The sequence below is a fragment of the Gavia stellata genome, chromosome 6 (genome assembly GCF_030936135.1).
Source record: "Gavia stellata isolate bGavSte3 chromosome 6, bGavSte3.hap2, whole genome shotgun sequence".
Taxonomy (NCBI): domain Eukaryota; kingdom Metazoa; phylum Chordata; class Aves; order Gaviiformes; family Gaviidae; genus Gavia; species Gavia stellata.
This window is the reverse complement of record NC_082599.1, coordinates 50,647,453-50,657,850: the sequence shown is the minus strand read 5'-3', so window position 1 is coordinate 50,657,850 and position 10,398 is coordinate 50,647,453.

The following is a 10,398-nucleotide window of genomic DNA, read 5'->3' as shown; positions in this document are numbered from 1 at the left end:
GGGCAGTGGCGGGGGACAGCGTGCAGCCACACTACCCTTAAGGTGCCCGAACTTAGAAGCTAAGCAGGGGCGGGCCCGGTTACTACTGGGATGGGAAACCGCCCCGGGACACCCTTTTGCCTCTGCCCCTTCCCGCTTTTGGTTTTTTCCCCTTCCTCTCTCGGCCCGGATTTCGTCGTCCTCCTTCTAAAGCCTCCTCGCGCACCATGTGGAAAGGGGCCGCACGGGTGGAAACGGGCGTAGGGCCATCTCCCGGCTCCTTTTTGTCCCGCCGGCGCCGCGGTCTGCAGCGTCAGCGCCTCTGGCGCTGGCCTGCAGACCGGGAGACGCATCTTCCACCTCCTTGGGGCGGGTGGAGGTGTGCGAGGCCTTTCTGCCCAGCCAAGGTGGCGGGGGAGCTTCCTTCGTCCCCTCTGAGGAGCGGGGGCGAGTCCCCGGAGCTGGGCGGGGTGGAGCGTGTGGAGTGCTGGGAGGTGTCGGGAGGCGAGGGCGGGAGGAGGCAGGCAGGCCGGGCGCCGATGGCAGAGCGCCGGTGCTGTGGGTGCCGGTGGGAAGGAGGGATGCCCGCGCTGCGCCAGGCAGTTCCCCGGGCAGGCGGCGGGGCGGGGCGGGGAGGGGCGGAGCGGAGCAGGGCCGGCCCGGCCCGGCGGGGCGGTCAGCTGACGTCGCCGTGTCAGGGGGCAGCGGGCTGACGAGCGCCCCTTCCGCCGCCGCTTCCTGCCTGCCGGCCGCCGTCCGTCATGCTGCGGCTCCTGCTCCCGCTGGCCGGCTTGGCGGCGCTGCTCCGGGCGGCGGTGAGTCCCCTCTCCTCCTCCTCCTCCTCCTCCCTCTCCCCTGAGGGCACCCGCTCCGCGGCGGCGCCGGGGGGCTGCGCCGTGCGGCGCCTTGGCTGTTGGGGGCGGCGCCGAGCTCTGAGGGGCGCGGGGGGCCGCCGGGCGGGCATGGCTCCCGGCTGGTAGGGGGCCTCCTCCCGCCCCCGGAGGAGGACGATTAACTGTGGTCCGCTTTCAGTCCATGAGCGATGTGTGGTTCACGGGTGGTGGTCGTCGGGTCGCAGGTGCTGGGCCTGTGGCTGCGGCGAGGGGGGAGCTGCCGGGGCAGGTGCGGCGGCGAGGGGCCGGCTCCTTCTCCTGAGCAGGCCTGCCCGCTCCCGGCCGCCGCGGTGGGCCCTCGCCGCCGCTGTTTTTTATTGAGGAAGGGCTGGCGGTGCCTGCCCTTGCAGCCCGGGCGGTGAGCTGTGCTGCCTTCTTCAGGGGGTGATGGCCGGGGTTGCTGCCCGCTGGACGTGCGGGCTGAAGCGGTGCTGCCAGCTGCGGTCCTTCCACCGTTCAGGTTCTGCTCTGGGAAATAACTTAGGCCTTTAGTTTGAAGCAGAGCATCAGGATTACCTTGATAGATGTCGCAATTGAATGATGCACAGGTGGTTAAAGCTGGGTGAAAAGTAGCAGAGCCTCCTGGGAGACCTTTCTCAGAGGGAAGAGTGGATGCCAGTATGGTCTGTGAGGGCTGGGATCGTGGCTGAGACTGAAAAAGTTCGGAAGGTGGTGGGTAAGAGGAATGGAGAACGCATACCAAATGTGGTAGTAGTAGAAGAGGGGCACTTGGTGGATTTAGCAGATGGGCGGTGGCCGAAGGAGGGGTCGGGGCGGTGGGCGGGGGAAACCGCCCCGGCCCCGGCCCCGGCCCCGGCCCCGGCCCCGGCCCCGGCCCCGGCCCCGGGAGGGTGTGCGGGGCCGAGGGGCAAAGTCGGTGGTGGGGAAAGCGGGGCCGGGGCGGGGCGGGCTAAGGCCGATCCTGGCGGGGGCAGTGGCGGGGGACAGCGTGTAGCTACGCTACCCTTAAGGCGCCCGAACTTGGAAGCTAAGCAGGGGCGGCCCCGGTTACTACTGGGATGGGAGACCGCCCTCGACTACCCTTTTGCCTCTGCCCCTTAAGACTCCCCTCTGAGACTTAAAACGTGCCAAATACAGATGGCTAGTGGCTTTTGCCAGATGTTTCCTAGAGAGCAGAGTATGTAATTCCACTTCAACAGAAGCACCTGCTGGACAGAGGGAACGGTGGGAGTCTAAAGCACAGGTTTTGGTAGAGATTGCCACTGGAATCTCAACCCAAAATAATGTCCGGTTATTTTAAGCTGTGCCCCTACAGCACTCGTGCATTTGAATAACTCTAGGCACCTGCTCAGCTCCAGTAGGGATCTGCATGCAGTAGCTTTCAGGTATGCCACTGCCTATGATTTCCTGTGACTTACGGAACGGGGAAAAGCACAAGAGGTGAGAATTACTGAATGCGTCAGAAAGGCAGAACAGAGACGATTCAGGAAGACAGCAAGAGGGAAAGAAGAGTAAGAACTGACAACACATAAGCAAATGAGACCCTGGAATCTCAGCCAGTAGGAGAAGGAACAGAACACTTCCAAAAGACCAGACTCTGAATAAAAAGCATACCTCCTAAGGTTTTGTCTCCAAGCCTTTAATACGCTCCTCAGCATCAGGTATGCTCTTATAGTAGGCCATATTTCTTTGCATCGTTTCATCCTCTGGATGCTTTGGAAGAAATGTGTGAGCTGCTGCAAAAGCTTTTGGAAGACTATTAGCCTAAACAGGGATGGGAAAAAGAGGAAGGGGGGAAAACAAGGGGTAATTGGAAACACACTTCAAAGTTTCTCAGTTTCTGTCGACGAACTTTCCTGCAGCCTCTCTGTTCCCAAACCTACTTCTACTGAAACCACAGTCTCAGCAGACACAATGGTACAGTAAACCGGATAGAATTCTTCCCGGTTTTACTACTAGCTGCATCACTAGGAACACTTCATTGTTTGTTTTTTTTTTTTAATTTTGTTTTAAAAACCTATTATTGTTGCAAATAGCATAGATTTTTTTCCCTTCTTCCCTTCTTCATAAATCTGACAAGGCACAAGAGTATACCGTTGCTGCTGCATGGGATTAGTCTCACAGCAATTACCGATGCTAACCTAGGGATACTGGGCAGGAGTGATAGCTGACCATGTTTACATGGTGTTTATGTCACCTCTTTGCCCAGCAGCACAGAAGACAATATTGCAGTACTCTGTCTTCCTGATGGTGTTACGAAGTTAGAGCAAACAGCAGGGACTTGGTCAGTAATTGTGTCCTCATGCACTATGTGATTTTCTGCACCCGTTTTTAAACTAACTTTAAAGCCCGTCAGAGATACTTTGTGAAGTGCGTATTCCTCGTTTACAACTGCATGTGCCAAATACGTTTGTCCTTCTCTGTGCATGCATTTATATGTTTTGTTTTATTTATACACACACACGCACATTTTTATAAACTATGTAGTATATGTGCACGTATTTAGGAGGAGTGAAAGGAGAAGTCTTCAGTATTTGCGAAAAGTTAAAACCTTTTCCCTTGTAAGCCAAGATCCGTATCACCCCGTTCAGCGTACTGATGTGTAGGTGATCCAGAGTTCCACCTCCCATCTGAAATAGCTTATGGAAGTGCATGTATAAAACTACGAGCAAGGATCACAAACGCATGTGCACATGCAGTCTTCTCTTTGCATCCATAAAAGGTACCCTTTCATTTCAGAAAGAAACTTGAGGCACGACTGCATCAAAGAAAAACTTCAACCCTAACATGAGCTCTTGCTGCTCTGCTGCTCTAAGTGTCCCGGCCCTGGCACTCCGCCAGCTGCCCTTCCTGCCTGTCCCAAAACTATGCGCTTCCAGTCAGCCTAGACAGCGCTAAACGCAAAGGGAAATCTCAGCTGCGCTTTCGTCAAATGCCTGGTTTCTTTTGTGCTTTATGCTTTAACCCTGCTTGTTGGTAGGCTGACAGGTCTCTCATTTTTGCTTAGTCCACAATTCACTCTCGGTTTCAATTTTCACCACGAAAAAAAAACCAACAGGGTTTTGCAGAAACACATTCCTAAGTGAACTCGGGGGCTATGAGAAAGCTCCCTCCAGAGGAGCAAGCAGCGGCACAGAAACATCTCCTCCCAGGAGCTAAGACGTGGTAAAACTTCACCTGAATAAACACATGGTCACGCTAAAACATGACGTTAAGCCTTTCCCTCCGCCTTCTTCCTGTATTATAAATGCTGTTGGTGGGGTGGGGGGAGTGACATTCCTTTCTTCAGAAAACTACCAGCCAGGAAAAAGCCCTTTGTACGTGGCCGTTTGTACCTCTAGAAGGCCCACTCAGAACTCCCCAAGTGAGTGAGAAGAGCTCGGAGCTGGACTACAATCTAGTAAGAAAGGCAATATAAATGATGCTAAAGGCAAAACCACCGAACTGCACCGCACAAACCTACTGCAAGTGTGATTGAAAAACAGTTTAAAGGGAGAGGGAGGGCTTTCTCCAATTTCTCTCTCACATTCCTACCTGCCAGTTACTTAACCGTATCAGAAAAAGCAAGTAGGGATGATTTTTGCTGTGATCCATACATTGCAAACTTTGTATGTACCACAGGGGCGGAATGAATGAAGTGAGACAAGAAATGGCAGCATTTGTAGTGATGTCATTTTGGTATCCGTATATGGCTTTGAGAATGCGAGGAGTGCCTGCCCACTCGTATTCAAAAGAAACGTCCCCCGTTTGGGATCTGCTCTTCCGTGTGGGCAGAGGCTTTGATGTACAAAGTTAAGTTCTTCTGCATGGTCTTAGGGATGGCCTTAAATCATAGAATTACGCCGGTGTGGTACTGCGCATGGGGGTGCTGTTCCTGTTGTACGAGAACACATTTTCTTGCTTCTGTTTGTGTAATTTGGGAAAAGCATTGAATACTTTCATGAGAAAACAGCACTCCTACCAACAAGGCCCAGCAACAGTGAAGAAGATGCGTGTTTTCAGGCAGCGCTCTGCAAAAGAATGCGCAAGCACGCAACCCAGTTAATGTACGCCGGGATATGTTGGGAGTGAATCTCTGAAAGGGAGAACAGCGATCTAACCAAAGAGTTCAGCTTGTTTTCTCCCCCACAGATGTCCCATTTACTTGAAATGCAAGTGCTTGCAGTATCTGAGGGGATGGCATGAGGGACGAACCTTGATTTGGAGAACAGAAGATAACAGTGAGAAGGAGGGAGAAAATCGCCAGCTAGATCCGGGACAGACGGATGACCAGAAGCTAGAAAAAGAGGATGAAATCTGTGAAAAGAGGTGTGTGTCCGCAGTCTTGTCTGAGCCAAGAGTAAGAAGTAAATACCATTCCAGTGCTAGCATTAGTGCGGAGGGTGACACAACAGCAGGCGAGACTTTGGGGAGGCGAGGCTGGCGGGGGGAGCAGAGGCAGGACAGGGAGATGGGAGGGGAGGGGAGGAGGAAGGAAGGGCCAGGCCTGACCTTGAAGTAGGCGAACTGCAGGTACTTGTAGGGCTCGCGGCGCTGGAAGTCCTCGAGCAGGTCGCGGCCGGGCTGGGCCTGGCGGAAGGCGGGCAGCCCCTGCTTGCAGCGCCGCAGGGACTGGGCCCGCCGCAGCACCCCGGCCAGGAGGCGCAGCTCGGCCAGCGCTCCCCCGGCGGCGGCGGCGGCGGCGGCGGCGGCGGGGGCCGAAGGAGGGGTCGGGGCGGTGGGCGGGGGAAGCCGCTCCGGCCCCGGCCCGGGGAGGGTGTGCGCGGCCGAGGGGCAAAGTCGGTGGTGGGGAAAGCGGGGCCGGGGCGGGGCGGGCTAAGGCCGGTCCTGGCGGGGGCAGTGGCGGGGGACAGCGTGCAGCCACACTACCCTTAAGGTGCCCGAACTTAGAAGCTAAGCAGGGGCGGGCCCGGTTACTACTGGGATGGGAAACCGCCCCGGGACACCCTTTTGCCTCTGCCCCTTCCCGCTTTTGGTTTTTTCCCCTTCCTCTCTCGGCCCGGATTTCGTCGTCCTCCTTCTAAAGCCTCCTCGCGCACCATGTGGAAAGGGGCCGCACGGGTGGAAACGGGCGTAGGGCCATCTCCCGGCTCCTTTTTGTCCCGCCGGCGCCGCGGTCTGCAGCGTCAGCGCCTCTGGCGCTGGCCTGCAGACCGGGAGACGCATCTTCCACCTCCTTGGGGCGGGTGGAGGTGTGCGAGGCCTTTCTGCCCGGCCAAGGTGGCGGGGGAGCTTCCTTCGTCCCCTCTGAGGAGCGGGGGCGAGTCCCCGGAGCTGGGCGGGGTGGAGCGTGTGGAGTGCTGGGAGGTGTCGGGAGGCGAGGGCGGGAGGAGGCAGGCAGGCCGGGCGCCGATGGCAGAGCGCCGGTGCTGTGGGTGCCGGTGGGAAGGAGGGATGCCCGCGCTGCGCCAGGCAGTTCCCCGGGCAGGCGGCGGGGCGGGGCGGGGAGGGGCGGGGCGGAGCAGGGCCGGCCCGGCCCGGCGGGGCGGTCAGCTGACGTCGCCGTGTCAGGGGGCAGCGGGCTGACGAGCGCCCCTTCCGCCGCCGCTTCCTGCCTGCCGGCCGCCGTCCGTCATGCTGCGGCTCCTGCTCCCGCTGGCCGGCTTGGCGGCGCTGCTCCGGGCGGCGGTGAGTCCCCTCTCCTCCTCCTCCTCCTCCTCCCTCTCCCCTGAGGGCACCCGCTCCGCGGCGGCGCCGGGGGGCTGCGCCGTGCGGCGCCTTGGCTGTTGGGGGCGGCGCCGAGCTCTGAGGGGCGCGGGGGGCCGCCGGGCGGGCATGGCTCCCGGCTGGTAGGGGGCCTCCTCCCGCCCCCGGAGGAGGACGATTAACTGTGGTCCGCTTTCAGTCCATGAGCGATGTGTGGTTCACGGGTGGTGGTCGTCGGGTCGCAGGTGCTGGGCCTGTGGCTGCGGCGAGGGGGGAGCTGCCGGGGCAGGTGCGGCGGCGAGGGGCCGGCTCCTTCTCCTGAGCAGGCCTGCCCGCTCCCGGCCGCCGCGGTGGGCCCTCGCCGCCGCTGTTTTTTATTGAGGAAGGGCTGGCGGTGCCTGCCCTTGCAGCCCGGGCGGTGAGCTGTGCTGCCTTCTTCAGGGGGTGATGGCCGGGGTTGCTGCCCGCTGGACGTGCGGGCTGAAGCGGTGCTGCCAGCTGCGGTCCTTCCACCGTTCAGGTTCTGCTCTGGGAAATAACTTAGGCCTTTAGTTTGAAGCAGAGCATCAGGATTACCTTGATAGATGTCGCAATTGAATGATGCACAGGTGGTTAAAGCTGGGTGAAAAGTAGCAGAGCCTCCTGGGAGACCTTTCTCAGAGGGAAGAGTGGATGCCAGTATGGTCTGTGAGGGCTGGGATCGTGGCTGAGACTGAAAAAGTTCGGAAGGTGGTGGGTAAGAGGAATGGAGAACGCATACCAAATGTGGTAGTAGTAGAAGAGGGGCACTTGGTGGATTTAGCAGATGGGCGGTGGCCGAAGGAGGGGTCGGGGCGGTGGGCGGGGGAAACCGCCCCGGCCCCGGCCCCGGCCCCGGGAGGGTGTGCGGGGCCGAGGGGCAAAGTCGGTGGTGGGGAAAGCGGGGCCGGGGCGGGGCGGGCTAAGGCCGATCCTGGCGGGGGCAGTGGCGGGGGACAGCGTGTAGCTACGCTACCCTTAAGGCGCCCGAACTTGGAAGCTAAGCAGGGGCGGCCCCGGTTACTACTGGGATGGGAGACCGCCCTCGACTACCCTTTTGCCTCTGCCCCTTAAGACTCCCCTCTGAGACTTAAAACGTGCCAAATACAGATGGCTAGTGGCTTTTGCCAGATGTTTCCTAGAGAGCAGAGTATGTAATTCCACTTCAACAGAAGCACCTGCTGGACAGAGGGAACGGTGGGAGTCTAAAGCACAGGTTTTGGTAGAGATTGCCACTGGAATCTCAACCCAAAATAATGTCCTGTTATTTTAAGCTGTGCCCCTACAGCACTCGTGCATTTGAATAACTCTAGGCACCTGCTCAGCTCCAGTAGGGATCTGCATGCAGTAGCTTTCAGGTATGCCACTGCCTATGATTTCCTGTGACTTACGGAACGGGGAAAAGCACAAGAGGTGAGAATTACTGAATGCGTCAGAAAGGCAGAACAGAGACGATTCAGGAAGACAGCAAGAGGGAAAGAAGAGTAAGAACTGACAACACATAAGCAAATGAGACCCTGGAATCTCAGCCAGTAGGAGAAGGAACAGAACACTTCCAAAAGACCAGACTCTGAATAAAAAGCATACCTCCTAAGGTTTTGTCTCCAAGCCTTTAATACGCTCCTCAGCATCAGGTATGCTCTTATAGTAGGCCATATTTCTTTGCATCGTTTCATCCTCTGGATGCTTTGGAAGAAATGTGTGAGCTGCCGCAAAAGCTTTTGGAAGACTATTAGCCTAAACAGGGATGGGAAAAAGAGGAAGGGGGGAAAACAAGGGGTAATTGGAAACACACTTCAAAGTTTCTCAGTTTCTGTCGACGAACTTTCCTGCAGCCTCTCTGTTCCCAAACCTACTTCTACTGAAACCACAGTCTCAGCAGACACAATGGTACAGTAAACCGGATAGAATTCTTCCCGGTTTTACTACTAGCTGCATCACTAGGAACACTTCATTGTTTGTTTTTTTTTTTTAATTTTGTTTTAAAAACCTATTATTGTTGCAAATAGCATAGATTTTTTTTCCCTTCTTCCCTTCTTCATAAATCTGACAAGGCACAAGAGTATACCGTTGCTGCTGCACGGGATTAGTCTCACAGCAATTACCGATGCTAACCTAGGGATACTGGGCAGGAGTGATAGCTGACCATGTTTACATGGTGTTTATGTCACCTCTTTGCCCAGCAGCACAGAAGACAATATTGCAGTACTCTGTCTTCCTGATGGTGTTACGAAGTTAGAGCAAACAGCAGGGACTTGGTCAGTAATTGTGTCCTCATGCACTATGTGATTTTCTGCACCCGTTTTTAAACTAACTTTAAAGCCCGTCAGAGATACTTTGTGAAGTGTGTATTCCTCGTTTACAACTGCATGTGCCAAATACGTTTGTCCTTCTCTGTGCATGCATTTATATTTTTTGTTTTATTTATACACACACACGCACATTTTTATAAACTATGTAGTATATGTGCACGAATTTAGGAGGAGTGAAAGGAGAAGTCTTCAGTATTTGCGAAAAGTTAAAACCTTTTCCCTTGTAAGCCAAGATCCGTATCACCCCGTTCAGCGTACTGATGTGTAGGTGATCCAGAGTTCCACCTCCCATCTGAAATAGCTTATGGAAGTGCATGTATAAAACTACGAGCAAGGATCACAAGCGCATGTGCACATGCAGTCTTCTCTTTGCATCCATAAAAGGTACCCTTTCATTTCAGAAAGAAACTTGAGGCACGACTGCATCAAAGAAAAACTTCAACCCTAACATGAGCTCTTGCTGCTCTGCTGCTCTAAGTGTCCCGGCCCTGGCACTCCGCCAGCTGCCCTTCCTGCCTGTCCCAAAACTATGTGCTTCCAGTCAGCCTAGACAGCGCTAAACGCAAAGGGAAATCTCAGCTGCGCTTTCGTCAAATGCCTGGTTTCTTTTGTGCTTTATGCTTTAACCCTGCTTGTTGGTAGGCTGACAGGTCTCTCATTTTTGCTTAGTCCACAATTCACTCTCGGTTTCAATTTTCACCACGAAAAAAAACCCAACAGGGTTTTGCAGAAACACATTCCTAAGTGAACTCGGGGGCTATGAGAAAGCTCCCTCCAGAGGAGCAAGCAGCGGCACAGAAACATCTCCTCCCAGGAGCTAAGACGTGGTAAAACTTCACCTGAATAAACACATGGTCACGCTAAAACATGACGTTAAGCCTTTCCCTCCGCCTTCTTCCTGTATTATAAATGCTGTTGGTGGGGTGGGGGGAGTGACATTCCTTTCTTCAGAAAACTACCAGCCAGGAAAAAGCCCTTTGTACGTGGCCGTTTGTACCTCTAGAAGGCCCACTCAGAACTCCCCGAGTGAGTGAGAAGAGCTCGGAGCTGGACTACAATCTAGTAAGAAAGGCAATATAAATGATGCTAAAGGCAAAACCACCGAACTGCACCGCACAAACCTACTGCAAGTGTGATTGAAAAACAGTTTAAAGGGAGAGGGAGGGCTTTCTCCAATTTCTCTCTCACATTCCTACCTGCCAGTTACTTAACCGTATCAGAAAAAGCAAGTAGGGATGATTTTTGCTGTGATCCATACATTGCAAACTTTGTATGTACCACAGGGGCGGAATGAATGAAGTGAGACAAGAAATGGCAGCATTTGTAGTGATGTCATTTTGGTATCCGTATATGGCTTTGAGAATGCGAGGAGTGCCTGCCCACTCGTATTCAAAAGAAACGTCCCCCGTTTGGGATCTGCTCTTCCGTGTGGGCAGAGGCTTTGATGTACAAAGTTAAGTTCTTCTGTATGGTCTTAGGGATGGCCTTAAATCATAGAATTACGCCGGTGTGGTACTGCGCATGGGGGTGCTGTTCCTGTTGTACGAGAACACATTTTCTTGCTTCTGTTTGTGTAATTTGGGAAAAGC